The 25,020-nt window shown below is 35.2% G+C and overlaps 1 long non-coding RNA gene across 1 annotated transcript in view; it reads right to left on the reverse strand.

Moving 5' to 3' along the window:
- The window catches only part of LOC112477100, a 135,286-nt gene that overhangs the window by 26,128 nt on the left and 84,138 nt on the right, over positions 1-25,020 (reverse strand). The window contains exon 2 of the long non-coding RNA XR_003045321.1: positions 69-182. This is a non-coding gene — a long non-coding RNA (uncharacterized LOC112477100). The remainder of the gene's footprint in view (positions 1-68; positions 183-25,020) is intronic.

Below are 25,020 nucleotides of genomic sequence, written 5' to 3' on the forward strand. Positions count from 1 at the left end.
AAGAGCGTGAACTTAGCCACTTGTTCAGCAGCTCCCCGATTCCATGAGGGCCAGCAGACCATACTCACTGGACTAGGTTGATACCAACGTTCATGGTAGGGGTTCTCAGATCCCTGCAGCCCAGCTTCTCTTCAGAATACGATATGCTCTCCCATGCCACTGTCCAGGCCACCATCCAGCCCCTGGGAGTGAAGGTACAGCATCAGTTCTCCTTTTCAGAATACTGGCAGACCCAGGCTTCCCTGGCACTCTGCAGACCAGCTCTGCCTTTTAGGCCTTGGCATTCGTTCACTCAGAAGAGGAGAATGGAAAGGATGAGAAGGTTTGTCATCTTCCAAGGATCCCCCAAGGTTACTGCTGTTGATCATAGAATTAGGACTGTTGAGAGGAAGAAAAGGTCTTATTTTTCTTCTTAACCCTCTTGAACCCAATGTCTTCATTTTTGGAATCGAGATATTGCTACCTATTTTATAAAATAGAGAGAATGCCTCCTATTGTAAGGGTTAAATGAGGGGGTTGGAGGAAGAATGAAATGTGCAAAGGGGGTTGAAAGGCACAGACTCCCAGGTATAAAATAAGTGTCATGAGATGTAATGTACAGCAGGGTGACTATTGTTAAAAATATCGTATTGCATATTTTAAATTACTAGAAAAGTAGATCTTAAAAGCTCTCACCACAAGAAAAAGAATTTGTAACTATGTATGGGGACAGATGTTAACTAGACTCATGTTGGTGATCATTTCACAATATATACAAATATCAAAACATTATGTTGTTCGTATAACCTGAACTTAATATGTCAATTATACCTCAATTTAAGAAAAAGGGTTCAATGAGACAGCATGTGCTAGGTACCTGGTATGGTGCTTGGCCAATGGTGCTCAATTAGTAATCATTAACATCCTGCCTACCTTACCTAAAATAATGCCAGGTACATAGAGAGCACTCTTAAGTAGCTATGGACTGATAGATTATTAATATTAATATTAAACCCAGAGGGAAACCTGAAAGAAAGTGAGCTGCATAATAATATGATAGCAAAAAATAATTTTGCTCTTTTCTCCACTTTATCTATAAATTCAATATTTTTCATTGTTCATAATGCCATAAGGAGAGCATATTAGTATATTATATAAATGGCAACAGATACTACAAGTATTCTTCAAATTCATTCTGGAGTCAAACTTCAAAATATGGTATAATAATCATGTTTTGGAACCATCCCAATAATACCACAAAAACAAAAGTGCATAACCATAGCTGTGAAATGAATGAAATCACCATGTAAAATTCCACATGTGCTTCAGTATTCAGAGATTCCTTCAAAATAAAGTAAACCAAGAGACTATTTTGGAAACAGGATTATGCAATATATTTCACGATTTCCATTGCACATCAGCGTGCCCATTCCTAATGCTTCCAATTAATCAGAAAAACAGTTACTCTTCATGGCAACCGGTTGCCTACATATTGGCTGTGGGAAGGAAAAGTAATGATGCAAAAAGTGGATTAAGTATTATCTTTCCAAGAATGGAAATAGGAAAATGGCTCTCAAAACTTTTTTTGGTTCTGTGCACTATTGCTCAATATCTCCTGACATTAATTTATCATAAATTTCTCTTTACTAATAAGGATTCTAGACAATTAACCCACTCACTCTTCTGAGTATCAAGTGGGCAGTACCTGCCGATTGGAGTGAATAGCTATGTCACACAAGCACAAGGGGAAACAGAATTATGAAACAATAACTACCCAGTGTTATTGCTCCATGCTCCTCTGAAGAGGGACAGGCAGGGAGAATGCAGGGTCGGATCCAGTCAGGATCATAATATAGGAAACTACTGTTGGGATGATCTCCATTGTCCTACCATAATCCAATTGCCTCTTTAATTTCCCTACTTTTCCAAGTAAATTCTTTCATTTAACAATTATTTAAGTGGGTACCTGTTATGTGCCAGGTACTGTTCTGTGCTGTAGGGATTAGATTAAAAGACATAGCTTTTGTCTTTTAGAACCTTCAAGTATTTTTAGAAAGAAATAGACAATAAAAATAAAAATTATTGCATAATAAGAGCACTCCTATAAATAAGTAGACACTTTCTATGGGAATATAACGGAAAGAGCATTTAAGGGACTCGATGAATGAGCAGATGAACTAAAGACCATCAATGTCAAGAACATTTTAGAGAAAAAAAAATAACATTTGAATTGAAACTTGAGAAACACAAGGATTTTATGGAAATGCAGAAGGAGGAGAGGGACCTAAGAAGAGGGGAAGACAAGGGTAAATTCAGAGAGTAGAAAGTATGGCCAGTTTAGGGGACTACACATAATTTAGACCACTAGAAGTTAAAGATTCAACCTACGGGGAGTGACAGTTGGCAGGAAACATCATTGATACCCTTGAAGGTCGCGTAAAGATTATAAATTTTGTCCTGTAGGTGAAGGATATTCCCTGAAGAATGCTGAGCAGAGAAGTGAAATGCCAGATTTACCTTTGATTCAGATTACTTCTGGTTGCACTACGTTTTGGAAAGCTTTGAAAAAGAAGAGAAAAGAAACAGAGAGACAATAAAATGCCCCTGCAATAGTCCCAGGGGTTGACAATCAATGTCTGCAACTGGGTCATGGAAGTGAGGATGAAAAAATAGGAGGATGCTTAGAATATTCAGGGGGAAGAATTAACAGGTCTGATGGGATATGGAGAGTGAGAAGTAGGGAGAAACACCTAGACTACCTCAAATGCCAGCTCTTCTTTCTTAAGCAGTCCATCAATCAGGACTAACAGAAAATGCATCTTAAAGAGATCAGGCTACAAAACTAAGAATGGATTGGAGTGGGGCCAAAAATGAGCTGAGAAAATAGAAGTCTGCTAACAGTGTGTTTTCTGTAAATATAGAGGCTTCCCTAGGGACGCACTTCAGCTTTGTAAATGACTATAAGCCTCGTGGGCTGGCAGACTATATCTTCTAGGCTGTAGGCTAGAATCTGAGCAGAATTGCAGCATCACAGAGCCCAGACTCTTCCTCTTCTTCACTCTTCCCAGGGTCTCTGTGGCTACAATGAGAGTTTCCTCTGAGGCCTTCTCAGCCTAGTCTCATCTACAATTTTCCTTCAGAGTCCATGGAATACACTCAATGCACCATCCATGCTGGCTTTACTGCATGATTGAGAAAATCTGTACCTTTTGGAAAAACTAAAGCCAGGCACCACGGTCATAAGCGAAGTTATGAAAGCTGTTATTATTATTTTTTACTGTAACTATGGAAGAACATTTACATCTCATATGATAGCTACAAGTATTGAGGACTTTCTCTAAGCCTAGCTCTATACATTATCTTCTCATTTCGCTCTTATAACAACCCTACAACTTAGGTAATATTTTTACTCCTAGTTAATAATTATAATAATATGTACTAACAGTTAATTCCTATTTGTATTTCATCTTTCACTGTAAACATTTAAGAATTTACCTTTTCTTCTCTATAATTTCATCCAGGCATTCATTGATTAACTTTTCTTGGCTGCATATAAATACTAAAATTTATTCTTTATATCTATTCTTTCAACTAAATGTTTAATACCTTTCTGATATTATGATTTTTATTTACTTATATCACCTTCTACATTTCACCACAGAAATGTAGTCCCAGAGAAAAAGAAAAATTTGACACTCGAGATGGAAAAAATTTAGCCGAGTTCCTAAGTATTTTAACTCCCTCTCAATTGGGAGGCATAAAATGTTGGTTCTACCCAAGATAAAGTCACTCCAAAGCAGATGTCATCCGTTCTCTTGACATACCACTTGTAACTGAAGTTGAAAGATCCCTAACACAGGACACAGCATTTCATATGTTCTCTAAGTTTATCTTAAACAATTCTGTTCCTGTTCTATTGCTCACTTTACCTCCATTTTCTATGCTGATATTTAGTTCTCTTTCTAATTATTCCCAGAGAAAACAATGGGAAATCCAAGCTTTATGTTAGGACCCAAATATGCCCAATATGGAAAATTTGAATTGAAATAAATTACTGTAAAGTAAAATTTCATACTAGTGAGAAGCCAATGAGAGATTACCGTATTTCTCTGTCACTTGAAAAAACAGATCCAGGTATACTAGATTTCTATTGTTTTGTCTGATCAATATCTATTTCCCCTTGTCCTAGTAATAGGAATGACACGTCTTCCACTTCTCAACCATGGAGATTGAGTGAGACTGACTCAAGTCCTCAGCCTTGCATGAGGATGGATGCCCTTTAAAGTTAAATTTGGCCAAGTTATCATCAAGGGCAATAGTGGAACACAAATGATCTATTAAAAATAGACTTCCAGACTTGAGTGGTTATTCAGAGCATTCTACCCTCACCCCTGGCTTCATAATTACTCAGGGATGGTTACATATTCCAAAAAAGAGCTAATGGGAGCCATTCCAAGAACTTTGGCCAAAGTAACGAGGATAAAAGAACTTTAATTCTTATGATGTTACTAAGATAAATTCAGAATATTAGCCGTCTTTGCCACCACTTGAATATTGCCTGCCTGGGAATTAAGAAAACACAGAGGAGGCACAGTTGAGAGCTGAAATGAGTCAGGTTCATGACAACATTGTTAGATTTTGATTATCTAGATCCAAGTATACTACAAAGCAAACACTCCCAAAACTTACATTTATAGGAACCAATAAATTCATTTTGTGCCCAAGCTCCTTTGAATTTCTGTCACTTACAACCTAGAGTCCTAAATTGGCAAGTAAGGCAATAATCCTGTAAGCTACACTTCAGGCTATGTACTCCCTACCTTAAATTCCTGTAAATTTGGATTAGGTAGAGAATTGGGGGATGTGATGTAAGTATCTTCTTCTAGCTGTGGTTTATAAACTGGTATTATTGTATGTTTCCAAAATAAGTGAAAGAAATTAGGTAAACTATTTGTGAACATCTCTGAACATGAAAAATTAGTGCTTTAATGGTATTAAAAAGAACTTTGGAATCTATGTAGTCAGCATAATGCATTATGGTTGCTAGACCACTCAAGTCTGGCAATTTCATTTTAGTAGATCAATTCAACCCTGCTATTGCTTCTAGGCTATGACTTGGCCAAATTTCACTTTAAAGGGCATTTAATGGCAAAGATCCAAACCCTTCCACAGCAAAAGCTGAATGCTAATGGAATCGTTGTGATTTAAAACTGCGAAACACAATCTATTTTTCAATGAAGGAAACAAAAACTATAGCCACAAATATTTCCAGTTTTTTAACTCAACCTTGAGGGATATTTTTGCATTTTATTCATGATTTAATGATGAGAGATACTATAAAAGAGTGTCAGATAGTGTCAGAGCATCAGATTAGGAGACCTGAGTTTAGGGTTTCGCAATGCCTCCTACTAGCTGGGTGACTTAAAGCAATTTACTTAACATCTTATAGCACAAATATTAAAAGAGAAAATACTTGTAAAATGCTTTTCTCTGAGCCTGGCACATAGAAAATGTTCAAGAAATGTCTATTGTTGCTACTATAATTGGTAGCAATGTTAGGAAAAGTCATATTACTACTAGTAGAGCATTAACCTTTTACTTTGTTTTCAGTGGTAGGAATTTTTGCATGCATTATTTTTTTTTCTTATTTCCTTCCCTCTCTCCTTTTGTCCTTCCTCCCTTCCTTCCTTTTTTTTTTTTTTCAGTCCTGACATGCAAGATTGACATAGCATTTATTAATTCACCTTTCACTTAAATTTTTTTTTTTTTTTTCCTTCCCCCCCTCCCTTTTTCCTTCCTCCCTTCCTTCCTTTTTTTTTTTTTTTCCCCCTACTTCATTCCTTGTCAGTTCAAAATATCAAAAGAAACTGCTCTAGGAGAAACCTTAGGGTTGATAGAAAACAGCAGCCTGTATTTCACAAAGAACAAAGAACTTTTAAATGCCAAAGAACTTTTCAAAAATGTCATTATGTAAAATGACTCACATCTAAAAATCTAAAATATATCTTCCAACTCATTCATTGATTCATAGGCTGCAAATTTTAAGAAAATAAAAATATATTTTTAAAATACACTTTAAATTTTGAAAATAAAGAGAGAGAAGTTGCTTTCCAGTCCTTTCTAAAAAAAAGGACAATAATGTTTTCTGATTAGAAAACAAAGACTTTTTTTTGTTAGATAATAAAGAAACTCATTCTCTAAGATTATCTCTAACTTTCATTGCATACTTATTGTATATTACAACTTAAAAAAAAATAACACTAGAAAAACCTCAGGATACTCATTAAACCTATTAAATCAACATAAGTTTGTAACAGAGAAGAGATGAGAATTATGGTTGTATAAAGAGAAGTTTGTAAAGGGGCAAGGTTAGAGGAAGGGAAACAATTTAGGAATTTTCTGAGGTATCAATGCAAGACAAGATGATGGTTTATACCAGCATCACAGCAGTAAATATTATGAAGAGTAGCTGGATTTAGAATAGAGTGTGGAGGTGAGGTGGTAGAACTCACTGATGAATTAGTTATGGGATATGAGGTAGAAAGAGAAATAGAGAATAACTCCTAGGTTTAGAGGCTGAGTGATTTAGAAGGACTATGATGTCATCTATTGAAGTGGAGAAAGTATATGTTGTAAGTAAAGTAGATATTTGCCAAGGAAGTTAGAGAAAAACAGTATTTCAAACAAACGTATCAAGGCATAAAGGTTTTAAAGAGCCTGCCTGGCACATCCGTGGAAGGAGAACATGTTTGAAATGGAGGACATGGAGAATATGGAATGATGATGGAGCAGGTTGACAGACAGGGCTACAGACGTTGCCAAGAGCTAGATTACTGAGAGTGGACTTGGTCTTTTAGGTTGGAGAGGGATTATGAGCCATATAGAGGTTTAAAGCAATGAACCATCTATAAAATAAATTAAACCAGAGGAGAGAAGGAGCAATTGGGGGGATCGTTTTATAAACTATATAAATGTCTAACCAATGTACTGTACACTTGAAACTAATTAAAATAAATAAATAAATTTATTTAAAAAACTCAGAAATGAAGAAGCTGCTGCAAAAAAATGGTAATTTGATCAATTTACACATACATCTCCAAATTAAAAAAACTGTTATTATTAATGTTATTAAACAAAATACAAATACTCTACAGATATGATAAATGAAAAATAATATAACCATCAAGAATCAGACTAAAGTGTTTGAAGGACAAGAGTGCATAATAATATTTAACACTTGCAGAGGTCATTGGTTTTCTAAAGGTGTCTAAGAACTCAATTCTCACAAAGCACTTTTGAGGTACCTGCTATTATCCTTGCTATAATATAGTTGAGGAAACTGAGGCATGGAAAGCTTAAGAAATGTGCCCAAATTTATACAGCTATTGAATGATAGACATAAGATTTGAATGAAGCATTTTAACTTCAAAGTCCACAACTTTTAACCCTTATTCAAAGTGCTAGTCTATAAAGAGGATGAGAATCTTTTATAACAGCAAGTCAATTTATAGTGAGTGAAATTGAAGGATGAGTTTAAAAGAGCTCCATCTTAATGCTTTCTTTACATGATGAAGCCATGTTTATCTGAAGTTCAATAACTACTACAGTTTTAACCTGATCTTTTTTTTCTATTAAATTCCTTTCAAGTACAATTAAATCAAATATATTTTATTTAAATACTACATTGTTCTAAAATTATTTTGACAAATCTCCTTTCAACATATCTCCTTTCTCTATGTAAGTATGAGGGATATCTGGAATTAGGTTTATAAAATTATAAAAGTGATTACATTTGTCTTTCGGTGTTTTAAATGATTTGGTCTTTTGAATGATTTTCTGTGTTGATTTATTTTAAATTGTGGAATTTTTATCATTTCAATAAATTATAGTCATTATTACAATTAAAAATATGGTGGGATGTACATGGGATGAGAAGCTTATACCATTTCTGTGGATCATTTGTTCTGTTGCTACAATTGTTTAAAAAGAAAAAACACTTGTCATCTCCAGCCCAGAGCAAACGTCTTCTCTAGGTTACAAATGTTAATTGCATATGTAAGAATAATAACTGTCTACTTTTAGCTGCACTGTTTGTGAAATTTTAAATACTTCGTCATTACCTAGTAGGGAGTACATATATATTGGGACAACAGTGGAAAAACACTTTATACAAACAATGAGCCAGGGAATAAATTTTCTATAGTCCTGTGGCTATTGAATTATTTAAGGAAGTAGAAGTAAGTTTCTTGAAAAAATCTAATCATTTGTATAATTAAGAGAAAAGAATAATGATCTGTAATGAGAGCTAATGTTGTAGCAGAAATTATACTGGCAATCGGGGATCTGGAGTCTGCTTCTGGTTCTCTAACTGAACTCTCAGTGACTTGGCCAAACTATTTTTCTGAGATTTTGTGTTCCTACCAAATGAAGGGTGAAATTAAATGATCTCAGTTTTTAACCCAAAACTATAGAGATTGAATACATGGATTTATCATTGCTCTTTCCTGAAAAAGAAAAATATAAAACAAGCGTTAGCGCCTCCCTCCTCCTCCCCGCCCCCCGCCCCACACATACACACATAACAAAGACAGGTGGAGAAATAGAAAACAATGGAAGTCAAAATTTGGAAAGTGAATGGATGAATTATAACTGACTAATCAAAATACAAGGAGGGGGCAGGCAAGGTGAACCAAAACAAGCTAATACTTATTGCAGAATGTTGTAAAGGCTTAGGAACTGCCCATGCCAGGTAATTCTAAAACTCCAAGGCATAGTGGAAAATAGAATGAGTTGAGATTTTCAAAGAAATAGTTGTATACCTGGATCCTCTTTCTTGGTTGGTTTCTCAGCCCACTTACCCTTCTTTATTCCAGCAATAGACTGGAGATTTGCATTCTGGAGAAGTTGCATAAGATAGGCTCTGTACTTAAGGAATCAGGCATAATGGAGGGTGGAAGTAAGGTACCAAGAACATTAAATAAGAGTCTCCATACTAAATGATTAAATTCTCAGTACCTCCAACTCTGCAACCAGAGCTTCCGCTTTTTAAGCTGAACTTTTAAACCATAGGAAATTACCAATACTAAACAATTTTAACCTATAAAAATAGCAATTTCTTATTAATCAGCTGAACACAAACATCAAAGAAAGGATCATTAGATGTTAGAGAAAAATTTCAAACATGAAAAGCAGAAAAAAAATACAGATAAACTAGGATAAAACATACTAAAAATTATTAGCCATATTCACGACACAAGAACAAACTCCTATAAGTTTTAAAAGCAACAACCAGAGATCATGAAAGAAATATTAGAAGTGAAAAAATGTGATTGTAGAAATTAAAAGTTCATGAAAATAAAGTTGAGGGAAAGGATAAGAAAATTAGATGAAAAGTCTAAGAGATATAAATTTCAAAAATTGGCATTTTGATAAGAGAGAATAAATTAAAACTGTATAAAATTTCCAAGAACTGAATAATGTGAATTCTCAGATTGAAATTACTCTCAAGATCTCATACAATGATTTAAAAAAAGATCTATACTAAAAGAATCCCTGTGAAATGTCAGAACACCATGGATATTGAGAAAATCCTAAAAGCTTTTAGAGGCAGAAAGAAATAATCGGAACATGTGAACACCAACCTTCTAAATAACAGCAGTGGAAGCTAGAAGGTAATGACTCAATTCCTTCAAAGTTTTGAATAAAAAATTATTTCCAATGTATAAACATATGTTCGAATCGACTATTAATCTAAGGGTGAGAATGAAATAGAAACATTTTCAGACATGTACTTAAGACATTTATCTCTTATAAATATTTCTCAGAAATGTATTTGATCATATTTTCCACCAATATGATGAAGAAAACTAAGAAAATGTGAAGAAAAGTCTTAGAGTATTAATAAAAGGAGGCTCAGGATGATAGTGGCATTAAAGGCCTAGAGATGATGAGTCCAGATTGTAACTGGATAAAACAAGGCTTCAAAAGGCCTAACTCAAATAATAGAATGATACTTAATTTTAAAATAGATGGAGAAATTTAGATTTGTTAGACGTTAGGAGATTAATTAATGGTTGTTATATAGGAAACCAAACAAAATAAAGCCAAATGTAAACTTCAAGAAAAACAAAAAGCTGTATAAGAAGCAAAATGCAATTACCACTATATTGATCATCTCTAAAAAATACTTCCATAATAATAATAATAATAATAATAATATCAATAATGTAAACTCTGCATATTTATTTAACTACAAATGATAAAATATCTCTATTGGCAGAATAGGAATAACTGAAGATTCCGTGAGTATGTGTCGAAGGGAATGTGGCAGGTGTGACCAGGAAGGGATGTACAGAGCTAAATTCTCATCTTTAATAACAGAAAGTTCATAGATAATATCTAAAATTTAAAAAGAAACTAAGAAACAGTGATAAAGCATGTTACTTGGAGATATAGAATTAAATACTAGAATATATAGCTAAAAGTGTTACAGATGGATGTGTTAGAGTACAGGGAAGTGAAGTGGAATTGGATGTGTCAGGGTTCTGTTGTTTTCTATTATAAATTCAGTCATATTATTTGACTTTTCAAACATATACACATATATGAGACCTCTTCTAGAATGTATATTTTACCATTAACAAATTTCCATGTATTTGTGGAAAACTCGATCCTTGGATGCAGAAAAATCACAAACATTCTCATGATGTATCTTTAAGTCAGGAAGAGAAACATATTTTTGAAAATAAAATGATCTCATAGAAGTTACATCGGCAAACACCTAGCTTTTTAAAAATTAATTTAACATTCATCAGATAAAGTCTGAGTGGCTAGAAAATCTCGAAACTAGATTTTGAACAATACTAGCATCAATCTCAACTCATTCCTTCTCTATTTCCCCAATAATCCAGTTTGGTGAAATTTAACTGAAGTAAGAATCTGCCATTTGTTCTAGAGTGATGATTTAATTTATACTTAGTACAGGGCCATGGCCTTATTCACTGTACTGTTTATCCAAGTTGTAAGTGGTAGTTTAGGAACAGACAGGTTATTTGGATTTAATTTTTCTGTGCCCCTCCCCATGGCGTCACCTTGTGTGACCTCCTTACTGGTTAAGGTGGGCCTTTATTGAGCAGACCACAGGGAAGCTACTATTTAATGACACTTGTGTTCTCAAAAAATTTTCCTCTGTCAGAAGTACATCTCTCTCTGTCACACACACATACACCCCTTTGGAATAATAAATCAAAATAACAGCAACTCATAATGGAGCATATATGCCCCGTATCTTTTTGTTTTGCCTCCCATCAACAACAGGTTACTTAATACTTATACTGTCTAATCCTTTAAGCCAAGTTAAATTATTTATTACAATTATTTCCCACATGAGTGATTTTTGTACATTATTTAATACTGCCAGACACATTCACTTTTGTTACTTTTAAATTAATTCATAAACAGGCTCATCAAGCTTTATCTTGCCCATTTATTCAATTGAAAAAAAAACTAAAAATAATGTATCCTGAAAGGGTTTTTTAATTTGTTGTTCATTTTTACCGACCCCATATGAGACCTTAGTAACGTAATCATCATTTAGTACATAATTCAAGCACACTCAAGGTTTAATGATTCCTTCACTAAGATGCAGCTTAATCTATATTATGAAGGGGAAGTTCTTGTACTACAGAAACCATTGCTATGCAGGTCATCTTAGAATACTTTGTGACCTTAAAAGAAAAGGCTTGCTTACAGGAACACCCTCCTCCCGAAGAAGGAAAATTGAGAAGTACTGTTACTTTTTCTTGCCCTGTACCGATTTTATTTATATGAACCAAGTGTGGTAAAAGTTTTTACAAAAAGAGTTAGCCAAACAGATATTTTCAATCTTTTACAAATTCAGAATTAAATGAAATGATATCAAAATGTAGCTGCTAGAACATGGTGTTATAGGGGGATTAGACAGACGATTGAGAGTCTGGCTGTTGGAGTGTTAGGAAGAAAGTCAAGCCATGACTGTGGATCATCAAATACTCTGAATGTTTGATGATTCCTCTACTTGCCCTTGATGTATATCAATCTATATTAAGAAAGAGAAGTTCTAACACAGCCTACGCTATCACTATAAACTTTTTCCTTAGTATTCTTTATGACCATGAAAGGCAAAGGGAAAAGAAAACTGTATAGTCAGAACAATCAGTTATGGTAAGTTGAAATGCAAGAGCTGTGCTCCAGCAGGTCTACAGGGTCCTTGCTGAGGAAAGAAAGAGAACAAGATGTAGAGTAACAAAGAAAAAGGCCTTGTCAAAAGGCCTTTGGATGAAAAATAAAGTGGAGACAGATGGCTTAAAGATTACACGTGTATATGCTTAAGAGACTATGGGGCATCGTATCTGAAATAAGAATTGACCTCAAACTTTTGGGACCTGTGGTTACCACTTATGATTTAAAGCTTTGACAAAGGAATTCGAATATTAGACTACAATAATTCAGTGGCCCAAGTGTTCCTTGATGTAGTGCTTTTTTTCCCTTTATGTGCATTGAGAGAGGCCTTACATCAAAATACCACAGTTTATTTTGTATGGACTACTCTCTTTGCAATTTATTTTATAAAATAAAATAAACTTTGGTTTGTTTAATTTTGTTTAATTTATTTTATAGTTACATTTTGAGTGTACCCTATATTCTATGATGTCAACAAAAATTACTGGTATAATGACTGCTTAAAAAAGTTTTGATAGTCCTAACAAACTCCGATATGTCATTATCTTATGCAAGTTTTATTTTCCCATATTGGTCCTTAATAACTATGGAGGGAGAGATTATCAAAATTCCCATGATGCATCCAATATGGCATAAATTTTAGTTTGGCATTGACTATTCAACCACATCTTAGCAGGGTGCAAAAATTAGAAAAGATATTACAGTTTGGGAAAAAAAGTTAAACTATTTTTTGTCACAAAGTAATAATAATGCATTAGAACAAAATAAAAGGAAACTACCTTAGAAGATTGAGAGGGTGAAAAAAAAAAACACTACACTGTAGAGGGAGGCATAAATACAGATGGGCTGATGGGAACTAAAAACCCAGCTTCTACTTATTAGCTCTGTTATGCTCCTAACTATGAGTTCTAGTAAGACCACCGCTCTTTGAATGCTAAGAGAAGAGGGCTACACACAGAACCATCATACGGTGTGGCACCCTCTGGTGACAGAATGAATAAAATCCATAAATAGGACTGATTAAACCTGTGTGAATTCCATTCAGTCAAAGGTGGAGGAGGAGGAAGCAGAGAATTAAGGTGAAGGGGGTTACATTATTTCATGTTTTTTTTTCCTTCTGGCATTATCTCACATTTAATCTTAACAAATCTCTTCCAAATTAACTTTCTTCCTACTACCAGACTTATGAAATATGCAAGTGAGGAGAAATCAGGTGTGTTTGCCTTTTTGCGAGAGAAATAAATGCATTTTGAGTGAGTCTTTAAGCTTGGAACATTTCTCAAAATGTCATTATCTCTTAAGACTCAAAAAGCCATTATTTCCTATTCATTAAAAAGGAAGGAAGGAAGGAAGGGAGGAAGAAAGGAAGGAAGGAAGGAAGGAAGGAAGGAAGGAAGGAAGGAAAGAAAAAAGAAAGAAAGGCATGATTTCTGCTATCACAGAGTCTGTAACACAGCGATTGAGGCAGACATTAAACACTGCAAAAATACTGCAGAGTTTATTATTTCTGCATTGGTTTAAGTTCTAAGAAATAAAAATACTGGGTGAGCAAAGGTATATAAAGCAGACTCTGATGTAGTAACATCTTTCATTTTTATACAATTTGTAAAATGCTTTCACATGTGAAATCTCATTAAGCTCAAAGGACAACCCTACAAGGAAGGGAGAGCAGTTATTAATATCATAGTACAGATGAAGGACTGAAGACTCTGAGGTTAAGTGTATTTCACAAGGTCAAGTAGCTAGTGGAACACAGGGCCAGCAGTAGGGTTCAGGTCTTCCTTTCAACATTCTCTTCTTCATATCACATTGCCTGTTATTTTAATGGAGCCATTTTGGAAAGTGAAACATTTGAGGAAGCTGTCAATTTTGTTTGTTGTCCCACATAACAACAGTCTTCAGCAGAAAAAGCACTTATAGCATAGGTTTTTATATTTGAGCCACGTGCCCCAAATTACTTAATTCTTTTCAATCTAAAAATAATGTCAATTTAGGTATAAGTCTCCCTACTTCAGAATTTTTTAAGGTCCCCATAACTAACACTTTAGTAAGAAATAACTCCTGGGTTTTTCTGTTCTTTTTGTTCTCAAAAATGGGAAAACATGGAAATCATCATATTGGTTAAGTATTATGAGTAGAACTGAAAAATTATGAGTAGAACTGAAAAATTCCATTGTGTCAGATTTGGGCTAGGAACAGGCAGTTTTATGTTCTCCTTTTTAAATTCTTATATTATAAAAGTAATAAATATATACCTGACTTTTTTTTTTTGTAACAAATTCAAACGAAGGAAAACGTTTAAAAAGAAAAGCGTGATTGTTTCGCCTGGCCCACTTCCTTCACCAGAGGTAAAACACTGTTAAAACTGTTGAATAGAAAAATGTTGTTTGGTGCAGATTATTTCAGAAGTATATTTTATGTGGTAATTTTACTTTACAATTTCTTGATATTATAAACAATGTAACAGATATATTTTCATATTTTTTGTACACTAACAATTATTTCACAATAGATGTCTAGGAGTAAAACTGTGGGTCAATACTTCTGTACATAGCTTTTCGTTTACTGAAATTGCCCTCCCAAAATTAAGTACCATCTTACACTGCCAAAGCTTTGCATGTGACTGTCATCCTATTTCAGCTTTATTGGGGTATAACTGACAAATATAATTATAAGATATTTGAAGTGTATGTGTATATTGTGAAAAGATTCCTCCCATCATGTTAATTATGGTTAATTAACCATTTATCACATCACATAATTATCTTTTTTGGTGAGAAAGTTCTGCTCTCTCAGCAAACTTGAATTATACAATAGTGTTATCAAAGTATAGTTACCACGTTATAACTAGATCCTCAGATGTTATTCATTCTATAAATGGAAGTTTGTATTCTTTTATCAACCTCTCCCTATTTCCCCTCTCAATTCCAGTCCCTGGGAACCACTTTTTAACTCTTTTTAAATGAGTTCAACTTTGGTTGGGAGTGTTGTTGTTTTTTTTGTTTTTGTTTTTGTTTTAGATTGTGCATGTGATACCATGCAGTAGTTGTGTTTGTCTGGCTTATTTCACTTAGCATGATCCCCTCCAGGGTTGTCCATATTGTTGCGAATGATAGAATTTCATTGTTTTTCAAAGCAGAATAATATTCTAGTGTGTGTGTGTGTGTGTGTGTGTGTGTGTGTGTGTGTGTGTGTGTGTACTGCATTTTCTTTATCCATTTATCCATTGATGGTTGTTTCCATACCTTGGCTATTGTGAATAATACTGCAATGAACATGGGAATGCCATCCTTTTTAATATTTGTAAACTAATGGCAAAAAAATTGTTATTTAATTTGAATCCATCTGATTTGTTGTAACGTTAAGTGTCCCATCATGAGATTTTTTTTTTATCTCTGTACTTTTTCCTCTTCATAGCCTTTGAAACCTTTTCTACTTTTTGGTTGTTTTCAGATCATTTTTTTTTTCTTATTTGAAGGATCCTTTTATAATTATAGGTATGTTTATATTTGTGTGTGTATGTGTATGTTAAAAATAATTTATTCCAAACTGTCAATTGTGATCTAATTTCATTTAGTTGTTTTCATACTACAGTTATGTTGTACATTTTTAGGCAGCTGTGCTGGATATTTCCTGTTTTTGCTTGGTTGCTTTTGTCTAACATTTATTCCACGTACTTTAGGAAAACGGCCTGATTTTCTTTTCCCCAAATGATAATTTTATGGCACCATTGATCAAGGTGCCTTGTCCTCTTATAACTTGTGTGCTAAAATGGGATTTATATTCTCTATTGGACGAAATCCATTTGCTTGTTAATGAACAGGGCTCACTTGCTTCACCATGCACGTGAAACATTTACTTCATCATCAAACTTCCACAAGCTAACTTTCATCTCTATGGAATTGCTAAATGGACCTACCAAGGACAATCAAATGCTCATACACCCATAGAATTAGACAAGCCCTAGAGATTGTCTGGTATCTAGACAATACTCAATATTCTAATAAGAGGACAGTCAGTAATCTTTTTCTTGCTCATTTCAAAAGTCTTTCATGATAATGACCCTTGAGTCTCTGTCCTCACCATCCATACCAGCCACCAGAGTTGGGTGGATCATTTGATGATACATATTCATCATGAATATGGTGAAGTAAGTGATCCTTAGTATATTCTTATCAAATGCACTAATTCACACATTCTACAAATTCAGCCATGTGTAAGACAAAAAGAATACAAATCAATCAGTGTTTATAATATCCTTTTAAAAATATAAAAGGGAAAAATTGTTTTACTTTCATATAAAAATATATACCTTGGATAAGTAGTTTGTTTTCTTTTTTCTTTACTACTGTATTTAAAAAATAAAATAATTTCCTTGCTTACTTCAGAAAGTTATTGAAAGGATTATCGGAGATAACATATGACATATTACAATATATATATTTTTTACAAAGGCAAGTTATTTTCATTGCATTTAAGCCATATACTGGAAAAGAAAAAAGCAAGGAGCTAGGAGCCAAGAAACCTAAATTCTAATACTTGTTCTTCCTTAAACTAGCTGTTTAAATCCGATTGATTTATCTGTAAAATGTGAGAATTAAAATCTCTGAATTCTTCCCAGTCTAAAATTAATTTAATTCTTACCACATTAATGGAAGACAATAGAAAGGAAAAACATGAAGGTAAGTTTTTAAAAAGAAAGTCAACAAGTTTATTGAATGTCTGGCCCTGTGATGTAACAATGAATAAATTCATTGACTTTAGGGAGCTTACTCTATTATATGTAAATGTGTGCCTAGGTATAGAATAGGCATTGGGGAAGAAGAAAGAGACTCAGTGTGAATCAAGACAAAGGACAAACTTGAATCTCTTGGCACCTCTGTATCTTTTATGATCTTTAAACAACAACCTGCAGAATATAGTGGCTGCTTCACTTCTGCCTCCCAGATTTCATATAAAATGTCTCTAGTAGCCAGTGTCAAAGTACTATGATCTACTCTTTGTCAGTTTAGCAGGTATATACTCCTCTTTTATCCACATTTAATTTCTAAGTAAAGATAATAGCAAAATCATCCTTCCATCTAACATCATGCAATCATTCATTATAAAACCAAAAGCATGCTAAATTTCCCTCCAAAAGTAAAAACAAAATCACTTTGTCCTTATTTAGGTGATGCCCATTCCTCTTCTGATTCACCTACTGATATCTTGCAATTTAAATTGTAAACTGATATTTAAGGTGGTAGAGAAATGGGGGTGTGTGGCCCATAAGCAGTCTTGGCTTAATTTTTAACATAGAATGGAGGTACTAAGGGGCTCCACAAGGGACCTCTTGAATTCTAGACATACTCCTTATGCATCTTGTGTAACAGCAGCCCAGTTACCCCTGATACTCATAATCACTCCAGCCACTATAGCATTAACTTATATTTTGCTTTTTTGTTCACTGGTATGAGGAGCCCAAGGTAGAAAAAGTGGCATTTTCAACTTGTCGTTTAATGAAACCATTGTCCTGCTCCCTGGTGGAAGCAATTCTCCCTTGGAAACAAAGATCTCTAGACCGACAAAGCCAAAACTTGCTGGTGGATCATTAGAGGTAGAATGAGAGGAACTATTCCCGTTTTCATGCTTTAGCTCCCAGAGCCAAGATTCTTGGCTATGTGAGAAAGAGCAACATTTGTCAGATATTTGAAGCATATACTACTACATCCTCAAAGACATTTCTGTAGCCTCACAGGGTACCACCCAGCTGGTGCTGTAACTGAATCATCCAAAGGCCACTCCACCATTCTACCAACTCAGCTGCTCCAAAGCGATAGGGAACTCAATAGGGAATACGCCCATTGCTGCACTTGATTTACTATAAAATGAGGTGTTTTTTAGTTTTGTTTTGTTTTGTTTCGTTTTGTTTCTTTTTGTTTTTTTGGTAAGAAGCAATACTGTGTGAAATGCCATGGTTGTGAATAATGCATTCTGTAAGTATATGGATGGTGGTTTTTGCTGAAGCACTGTAGGCAGGGAAGGTAAATCTATACCCAGAGTAAGTGTGTATTTCATTGAAAAAAAAGCACTACCCCTTCCATGATAGAAATAATCCCATATAATCTACCTGCCACCATGTGGCTAGATGATTCCTCTAGTGAATGATGCTGCATCAAGCCTCACTGTTGGTTTCCGACCTTGGCTAGTTCGACATTTAGCAGTGGCCATATCTAAATTAGCTTCGGCGAGCGGAAGTTCACGTTGCTGAGTCCATGCGTAGCATTCATCCTACTGCTGTCCTCACTTTGTTCATGGTGCCCACTGGACAAGGATAGGGATGGCTGGAGAAAGGGCCTGGCTGACATCTATGTTGTCCATCCTCCTCTGCCGAGGCCGCTCCTTTGTGATCATTCACATCTGACACAAGTATCTTCCACTGTGTGCCCATTAACAGTGGTCTATTTACATACATCTTCCCCAGTGCTCCTGATCTCCAGTTTTCGAAGGCCTCATATTTATTCCTTCTAAATCCGTGACCATTCAGCTAAACTGTTAGCCACTACCCACAAAGCAACACAAATCCACATCTCTGGCCATCTCTCCTTCAAGGAAAAATGAACAACCACGTGCAGTATTCAGTGTTTAACTCACTGGAAAGATTTCTCATCTCCACTGTCTTTTCGGTTCGCCCCAGGATGAGGCAGTAGTACTCTAGCTAGCCATGTGCAGGAATTGCCAATATATTGTGCAGAACCATCTGTAAAATGAGCCTCACTTTTCTTTCTTTGTGAGCTGCTTATAGGAAACTCCCTTTGAGGTCATAGGTGTAAAATGAGAAGAGCTGCAATGTAGCCAGTGTATGGGACCATGGCATCTGCACCACTTATTTATTCATTCAGGACCTGTTTGAGTCTGATTCTGTATATACCACTTCTATATGGTGATGTGTCTACACTCAACTTAGGGCTTGCTGGGCCACAAACACACAGTTCACTTAGTGGCTCTTGGTCCACTAAGAGGTTCAAAATTCCAATCTCTACTGAGGCTCAAACCAAGATAGTTGATTCTCAAAACAAACAAACAAACAAACAAACAAACAAAATAGCTGTCTAAAAGTCTGTACTCTGATACAGTTATACAGGTTTACCAAAAACGATATCTGCCAAGACACTATAAACACCATTGGATCTGCTGCTCAGATGGTCAAGCTCACACAGTATTCTGGACCTGTGGCTCAGGCGTCTCTTGTTCTGCACTCCATTCAAAACAGGCAACCTTTCAGATTTCTTGGTGAATAGGTTGGAGTAGTATACCCAAACAGACCCACTAAGTATTGTACCTCTTTCTTATTGGTAGGGGGTGCTAGATGCATCAACTTATCCTCATCTTGGGAAAGATATGTGGATGTGCCCCAGACCAATCTCCAACATGGCAAGGATCTGGACTTGTGTGGGATTTGCCATGTTTTAGTATTCATGTGTCTTACCAAAGTGTCTTAAGTAGCACATAGGGTCTTAAGTACTTCAGACATTTCCAGGTCCAAACATGTGATATCATCAATGTAATGAACTAGTATGATATCCTCTAGAATGAAAAGATATCTGAAGATGAAATTATAAACAAGAATTGTAGAATTGATACAGCCCTGAGATAGGGCAGTGGCAGTGTATTGTTGATCCTGCCCATTAAATGCAAACTGCTGATGATAGCAGGATGTATCTTCAGGGAATATAGCAGTTGTCAGGTTGATATCTATATCTATCTATATCTATATCATCTATATCTATATGTAAGTACCAGGGGAGGTGTACATTTACTCCAGCAACAAAAATCATATCTGGATTAGCAATTACACTTGGAGTCACCAGCTAATTAAATTTATTATAGTCCACTGCCATTCTTCAAGATTCATCTGTCTTCAGCACAGGACAAATAGACAAGTTGAATGGGAATATGGTAGGAATAGGAATCACCACCTCTGCATCTTTCAAGTACTTGGTGATGTTACTAATCACTGCAATCCCTCTAAGAATGTGGTATTGCCCTTGGTTTACTATCTCTGCATGCAGAACCATTTGTAGTAGCTTCCACATGTCCTTGCCTGCCTTAATAACCAATATGAGAATTCTAAAAGTTACTGAGTACTTCTGTTCCAACTATATTTCCTGAAACTGGGAGAAAACTTCACAGGGAACACTTGAAGACATGCTGAACTCATTGCATATTGGAACTGATCTGGGCCCAAGCTAATACTCTATCAATTATCTGACCTGCCTAAGCCTTATTCTGATTGGAGAACCATATTAAATTTGGGTTTCCAGGAATTAATGTCATTTCAGAGCCAGTGTCTCATAATCCCTAAACAATCTGTTTATTTACCCTTTCACAATGAATGTTCATCCTGTTAAGTATCCTTAGTTCCCTTTGAAGAATGCTAGGAGAGAGAATATCCTATAAATGTGAAGTTATATAGCAGGGTTCCTCCTCAAAGGAGTCTGGTCTTCCCTTTGTTCAAGGAACTCTGAGACTATTAACGAGCTCAGGTCAGAACTGATCATAGTTATCTGTTGTAGTGACCCAAGTCAAGTTTTTGTTCACACGATCTAGAGCTTTTCTACTTCATTAAGTAAGACTTTGGTAGCTGCCAACTGATTTCAGTTTTAAGATCATCATTATCACCCAGCCAATGTCAACAATCTACATTGGTAAAGTCATCCTAATGACTCCCTCAGCTCTGCTGCCCATTGTGATCATCATATGCATATTGTCTTTGGTAATTATGTACAGCCACTTATCATTCACTTTCAAGCAATTCCCATTATCTCCACTGGATTCCAGATCAGTTTTATGGCAAGAACCCCTACCATTCCTAGCCTGTAGAGGGTATGTACCAAAGAGCTCTTCAAGGATTCCAGAGTTCTCCTCATAAATATATTTCTTGTAGCTTTGGACAGCTTTGGTAGAGGAGGTATCCTCTGGACCTTCCCAAAGTTAAGGGGTGTTTATACTAGTCTTATATAATAAATCCTCTCTAGCATTTCAATCTCCCTAAGCCTTTGGATACCTTTCCCTATGGTACACCAAGAAAGCTCTAACATTACAATTTTATTTAGTATAAGTTGACTTTGGGTTTAGGTTTCAGTCAACCAATAAATCAAATTGTTAGACTCCTTCTTCATTGCTCAAGATGTCACCATAAACCCAGAATCTGTATATAGCATCCTTATCAACAAATTCAGCTTATTCAACATTATTTCTTTTCACTCTAATCCAGTTTGCTTACCTGGGAATTTAAATGCCAACCACATTACTTTCTTCTTCTAAGTTTTCCAGTACATTTAAAAGCAAGCAATCTACCCCGTTATATACCTTATTTTCAGTAGACTGTTCCATTGCAGAAACTTTATCACCCCAAAAGCTTGCCTCCTATAGGTACTTGATACAGGTGTCAAACTGAACACTTAGATAATTTTTTGTCATTAGATTACTGGTGTCCCTGCCCACAGTAACACTGATGGATTTAAATCCAATAAGATCATAGAACCAGTTTCAGGTCCTCACCTCTAATATTCTGCTGCCTTGGAATCTTAAAGCTTCTATTACCAATGACTTCAGCACTTAGTTTTTAATTTCAAGGATGCAGAACAACTATGATATTATAGAATAAAGAATTTAGTATGTAGTAATTACAACATAAAATTGTAAAGGAACCTGAGGTATTAAAGGTCTTGAAAATGATCAGAAAAAAGTCACTACCAGCCCTGGTGTGAGTGAACCAGCTGAGTTTTCAGAAAGCTAAGAATGACCACTTTCTGGTGTTGACCATGAAGTAGGCTGATGTAGAATACTATGGGAAGGTTGTGGTCTTTCTTGGATATTGCTTCTGTGCTTTCACAGCAAAACATATGATGGTGGGCCCTGCATAGCTCTTGATCAGAAATGCCAAGAGTTAGAAAGAGCAACTGGTTGCAGAGTGGGAAAAGGCAAGAACACAGTGAAAGAAGTATGTCGGAAGGTCCCGATGTAGGAAACAGCTTGGTTTATTTAAACCAGTGAAGATGAGAAGAGTGCCTGGAGGTAGAAGAAAAGAGTAGAAGGTTAATTCAAGATGAAGTTGCAAAGATAGAAATAATCAAATCATGTAGGACCTTATAGGAATTTGCAAGTTATTCTAAATGCCTTGGGAAACCATTAAAGGGATTTGTAATAACTATGATCATTATAACTATCATCATATTTACTTACTTTGTGCCAGAAACTATGGTAATCATTTTACATATCACCTAACATTTACTGAGCAGATGCTATACACTAGACACTATGCTGGGTACCAGAGATTTAAATAGTGAACATGAACACCAGTTTCAAGAAGTTTACAATCTAGTAATCATTGTTGCATTTAATCCTCACAATATCCCTGTGAGGTAAGAAACTGAGGCATAGGAGGGAAATATTAAGTTAAATTGCCTGAGATTATCCAATTAGAAATTTATAGAGCTGGTATTTGGATCCTGCTCAGTAATATTCTCAATAACTTTTTTTTAAGCAGTAGTCTATCTGCCTCCCATACTGTTATGTAAACACTCAGATAAACCCAAGGAATAAATCACTGGGATACGATTAATCTCTTTTCTCATGGTCTTTGGTTCCCTAGCTTGGGTCAATATGTACGTCTTAGGTTATAAATTTCACTTGAGCAAGGAACTAAGACAGCCTTGAGTATGTGGTGTCCTTTGCAGAATTCAGAGCAATTAAATTTACCAGCTCTCTCAGTTTATCATGTGTGTGGTGTGTGCTGAGCAGATGCTTGGCTGTCCATCATGAGACTTAAAGTTCCGTGCTATATCGGACATGCTAACTGGATGACACATCCAATTTGGTGACTTCTTATTGGAATCACATTGCTTTGTCATGTTCTCTTTCTTTAAACAGAAAGTATAATCAGAAATACTTTTTTAAAAGTTTTTTTTTTTAAGTTTCTGATTGACTCTAAGAAAAAAAGAGTTAATTTAATGCTGAACACATTAAACCAGCATTGGACAGATAAAAATCTAAATTTGGTTGTCATAACTGTCAGGACATTTAGAAACCAAATAACTCACACCCTGCTAATTGCTTTTATGTTCATTTATCCAAGAGACATGAGTCATCTCTCACAGAATCCTAATTATGAATGACTTACACCTTGTTGATGACAGAGCTCTGTGTTATTCTTATAAAAACTATTCAAGAAGTATTTTGTTTGAAATAATTTTAACTTTCTCTGATTTTAGTTTATCTGATAAACTTATATTTATTCTCAAAAATTTGCGACCTAGGGGTCGAACCTTGGCTGCCTGTCTTTTTTGTATCCAGAGGTTGTTCAGAAGCCAGGAAAACGGAATTTGTGAACATTTTGCTGCAAAGAGTGTTGATGCTGTGATGACAGATTAATCTAGGCACGTGATTGCCAAAGCTGTTTTGGAAGCACTGACTCTTTTCAGTAGGGAACCCAAAAACACCATGAAAGACAGTTGAGACATAGAAATCCATGTAGTGCATATTTGAGTCAATGAAAACAAGGGCCACCACATTCCAGAGCAATCAAGAAGTTATTACATCACTATTAGGGTCTAGGTATACATTTTCTAATTGGGTATTAAATATGAAGAATTATTCCAAGATTGAAAGGGGAAAATTAATATAAATATAACTCATAGACTATAATGTTTTAAATATTTATTGACACGAAAAGTCTGCTGATTCAGATTTAAATGTTATGAAATGTTGCGCACATGCACACACACACACGCACACACACACAAGCACTTGATAACAAAACATTTTGCTTGATCCTTGATTTTTCCACGTTTTACAGAAATGGAAATGGCAGCTTGCCTTAACTACTACCATGCCAGCATTTCTTCTCAAGCCCCAGGTGTAATCAGTCCTGGCAAACAGATATTTGAAGGCTGAAGCACATATAGTTTAGGTCTATTTTTGGCAAGTGTTTCTTTGGTCTAACTTTCTTTTAAACCATCAGCTGTCCATTATAGGGACCATGTTGGGTTGACCATGTGAAAAATTAGGCACAAGGGTGGTTTTCCAAGAATTAAACTGTGAAGACTAATGCTTGACTCCCCTAAAATATCCGGGAATTTCACATTAAGGAAAGATTGACACATAATTAAAATAGAATTCATGTATTTATTCAGCATAGGGAGTGGTAGTACAAACTATCTGGAACATTATTCCAAATGGGAGGATCCAGTAATGGGGATCAATCTTTCTGCTGAGTCAAATGTTGGTTTCTCTTCTGAGAATTCTGATGTATGCATATCAGCTTTTGTTATGTGTATATCTTGCTAGTAGATGCAAGAAATATTTTTCTTTAAATGAGCAACTTTCCTGGTATCACTGCCATTAATATTCATAAATTATCATAACTGTGGTGCTTCAAAAGCACCTCAAGATTATATAAAATAAATTACAGGATTTCTGTTTTTCATAACTGGAAAGAAGAGCACAGATAGAGAGCTTCAGGTCATGTGGTTTACCAGCAGGCAGAACCAGTAAGAAAACAAAGCCTACCCTATTATTTTAATCTGACAACAATAAACCACCTGCATTTGGAAACAGTCATAAAATAGGACTTGAACTCAAGGCCTGATGTGATTTTAAAATCATATTAAGGGTTCTTAGAAGCTTAATCAACTTCTCTCAGTTTAAGCCTTTCTATGTCCTATGCAACAAATTCAATTTAATTTTTAGTTGAGTTAAATTCCACTAGAGGTAAACAATCTTTAAAGGGAGAATACTAAATTCTTTAAATAAATTTCCAAATTATCTGAAATCTTTGAT

Source organism: Pteropus alecto, unplaced genomic scaffold, assembly GCF_000325575.1.
Source record: "Pteropus alecto unplaced genomic scaffold, ASM32557v1 scaffold182, whole genome shotgun sequence".
NCBI lineage: Eukaryota > Metazoa > Chordata > Mammalia > Chiroptera > Pteropodidae > Pteropus > Pteropus alecto.